We start from the raw sequence: 4,306 nt of genomic DNA, 5'->3' as shown, positions 1-4,306 counted from the left end.
TATGTGGACACCTTGACTATACTAAGAACCCCCAGTTCTCATTCCGTACATATATTGTTGTTTTTTAAATGTAGGTCGAGAAGCACCTCCCTAAGCATTCTGGAGTTTCTTTGAAAGCGAAGAACTATTTTGGGACTTGATGTTTTGTATTTTTCTTTTGTGTGTGTGTGTGTGTGATGCAAGTCTAGAGCTCGATATTTGTATCTTTCGGAACTCTTATCTTTATGTATATATTTTAGCCTTCTTTTCGATCTTGTTTATCTAATTTATGTTTATCCAGACGAGTGTGATGCGACTTTCTATTTTGACTTTGCTTAACTTTTTATTCAAGGTTACCTAGTTATAATTTTCTTCAACTATATTTATATACGTCTTTTTTTTAGAGGTAGTAATATCTCGCCACCTCTACTTTACGATTTAAGCGTAGGGCTCTGTGTGGCTGGGTGTTACAGAGAACATCTATAATTATCTAGTTTATAGTATTAACTTATGCCTAGTATATCGTTTAATAAGTTGTTATAAAATTCAATTACCATTATTATATAACGAGTATTACGGATTTAATAAACTCCAGAGGCAAAAAAAATAATCTAAAATCATTTTAAAAACATCTAAAATCTAACAAATGAAACATTCAAAATTATTGAAAAAAGAACATCCAAAACATAACAAAAGAAAACATTCAAAATTATTAAAAATAAAAAAAGCATCCGAAAATTAAGAAAAAGAAATATCTAAATTATCCAAAAATAATATAAAGCCTAAAAAGAAGAAAACATACAAAAAACATCTAGAACTTAATAAAAAAACATAAAAAAACAGAATATAGACAGAAGAAAAAGACGTACGAACTTCGTTGTTGGAAAAGAGAAGGGAGACGCCGAAGGATTTGAAGGTATCACAATAAAAAAATTTAGAAAGAGTGATGCGATGTCACGATGAGCAGAGTTGCACACGAAAGACACAGCGAGAAGCGTTCAAGAGCGAGGGCGCGACAACGTAGCAAAAAAAGTTAAAAAAAAGGTACGATGTCGCGACATGAGAAGTTGGAAAGAGAAGTCTCACCATAAAAAATTGAAGTGAGAGAGCGCATGTCTTTTGAGCGCAATTCTAATTTTTAAAATTTTTAGATTTTTTAAAACATTAGCCGCTTGATTATTAGCCAATTTGCTGCGTGCCATATAAATATACTTAGGTGATTTATACTTTTTCTTTTGGAACAGTTATAATATGGAAAAGTATGAGGAGACAATAGCTTTATTGTACAATGCATACAATGGGGGTTTAATTGAAATTAAAATTAAATTATGGGTACAAGTATTAATTATAAAGATTTGATAATTTGAGTTTTTTGAAAAATTAGGATTTAGTTATATAAAATCCAAAACCACGAACATCTCTCTCTGAAGGGCATGGACAGACCAAAAACGCAGCTTCTCCTGCCGACGGTGATAACGCATCTTCTCCCTGGCTCGTGTCTTGTCACCAGAAGTCCGCACCGGTGAACTCCCAGCAGCGCATTCTGGTCGTCCGGCACGTTTTGACGGCACCGCATCAAGTCCACCTGCGAGAAACCCCAGTGCAACCCAGCAGCGGCTGAGCTCTATGCCGCTGCAACGTCGCCTCTGCTACTCCTCTCTTTTCATTCTTCCCCTTTCACCAACGTAGGTTCCATGCTTCCTCCTTCCCGTGTTCTTTCGTTTATTTATGTTAACTAATTTTTAAATCTGCTTTTAGTGTTTAGATTAGGCTTAGATTAATGGATTGATACTTTTTGGATTCCAAAATGTTTGATGGCTGGTTTTTTTGATTTGATTGCTGCATAAATTGAGTGGAAAATCCTTGTTTACATATTGTGCACATCATATGCTCGATGAAATGCCTGAGTGAAACTTTTTATTTAATTCCTATGTTTGGCCAGCATTTGTCTTAAATTTTGTTATCTTTAGGCATTCCGTCGCAGCTGGCTTGCGTCTTCCTTGCGACGTCGGCATTCGCAAGTTAGAGGGATTACAAGTGGAGTCATGCTTGAGACGTCCATCACGCCTTGGAAGAGCATAAATGGAATTGAATTTCATTCAACCGCTATGTGGTGTTCTATTGGTCGTCAGTAACGGAAATTCATCAAATTCACATAACAATGATCCCAACCATTGCGTAAAAGAGGGTGAGGAATCCAACAAGGTAAGCAATTTATGTGGGGGCATGCATAGTGGATGGTTATTTGTTTATGATTTTTATTCATTCCACTTAGTGAAAGTAGGGGGGCTCTTTTTTATGTTAAATGTTTCAGTAGATGCAACAGAAGCACTCCGCATGCAACCACTTCTATGGTTTTATTAAATTCTTTTTATGATTATATGGACGAAGAATTCGCATGTGATAATTCAATGTCATGTATATTTGATATGTGCAGAATTTGCGTGTGATAATGATTCCAAAGCTCCACTGGAACCGTATTAGTGAAGTATATAATATAAAATATAGCTAATGGAGATGTGGTTATTTAGACTCTCTGTAAAATAATTGTTAAATATTCAAGAGATATGAATTCATGGTTGACTAAATATTTATCCTGCATATTTAGATTAACTATATTTATATGATGAATAAATTAGATAGAGAATAAATTAAATGTCGCTCCGGTACATGATTAAATTAATCCGACCTTGCACGATTATTTAGTACATTACTATGCAAATAGTTAATTGTTGTCATCTTTTTGTGTTGTTTAGCAGGTGGTTCCTCTGGAGGCCTCTCAAAATATGGAATTTGGCTGTTCCGGTTTGTCGGCATGAGCGCCAACAAGCTGGTAGTTACATGTGTTTGTTAAGCTCATTCGAGCTGGTAGTTACATGTCTTTGTTAAGCTCATTCGGCAGCAGTTAGAATCTGTTGGAAATGGTTTCGAGTACCTTTAATATTTTTCTTCATGGATATAGGATTTCAATAGTTATTCATTTGTCAGCAATTGTAGATGAAGATGATATTTTTCAAAGACGCAAATGCCAAGTGTGATGCTTTTGTTGTTAGCAACGGGTGGCTTTATTCTCTAAAGATATTGGTATCCGGTGTGTTCGTAATTGTTGCAAGAAACTAGACTTGATTAATTTCAATAAACCAATTTAATCTAGATAAGTTCCGATGCTTTGTTGTATAAGGAGCTTGATTAATTTCATTCGGTGTGCAGCTAGTCGCTTTAGATAGTAGTTATATGTTTATCTTTACTTATATGTGTTGGATGTTCATTTATGTATGAAATCGAATTTATGTATGAAATCGAATGTTTACTGTAACTGTATACGTGGATGGTTGTTTTCGGGTATTCAACCCTTGTAAACTGTAGCAGGTACTCAAAACAAATTATAGTATATTGGTTCAAGAACAGTGATAATGAAGTCAACACTTATCAGATTCAAGTAATGTCAGCTTGAAATACAAAAGAGATATCCCTGTACTAAGAAATAGTATACTGGATGTTCGGTTCACCATGTATCTAGATGGTTACTTTCATAAGAAAAATAGATGGTCATTTTCGACTCACTCGTCAGTGTCATGCTTGAATTCTTTTACACCAACAGATTCACATAAGTTCTAAAAAAAAAAGGGATTCACCACAAAAATGTCATCCCAATGTGTCATAAATAAATTCCAAAGACTCTAACTAGTATATAAGGTAAATATTCAAATCTTATCAAGTACGTTATCTTAAGTATGCTAAGTTTTTTTTCTTTTGAACTTTCTCCCTTTTGGCAATCCTTCTGTACGCTATTTCAACGTCCTCGTGCTCGGAGCCGAGAATGGTGATCTCACTTCCTTTTTACCCATCTGATTTATAGCTTGGACTGTAGGAGAATGTATGATCACCGTGAATAAATACTCACTCAATAGGTTCTCTGCAATCCAAGTGAATATTCTTTTCAGTTTATAATCAAGTAAGAAAAATTAAAATAACATGAGACATAAAAATTGTATTCATTCCAGCTGCTAATAAAAAAAATAGCAGCCCCATATAGAGAAAGGAAATCTTCAGCAAGAATTTAACTGGATTTAGAGACCAAATCAACCAATTATAAATACAACAATGAGCATGGTAAATAAGAATCACACAGCACAACAACATATTATTACCAAACAACAATGGCTACAGCAAAAAATAACAACCACAAAATGAATTAAAGTAACCATCTGTTTCAGTAAACGTCAGGACTGAATATCTAAGACTAGAACCTGCTTTTCAGCACCATATATACACTAGTTTACGTAGAAAACAGAGACTCTTTTAGCATTACCTTTTAAAAAGGTGC

This window comes from Arachis duranensis, chromosome 10 (assembly GCF_000817695.3).
Source record: "Arachis duranensis cultivar V14167 chromosome 10, aradu.V14167.gnm2.J7QH, whole genome shotgun sequence".
NCBI lineage: Eukaryota > Viridiplantae > Streptophyta > Magnoliopsida > Fabales > Fabaceae > Arachis > Arachis duranensis.
The sequence above is the reverse complement of the archived record's forward strand: the minus strand, read 5'-3'. Positions refer to the sequence as shown.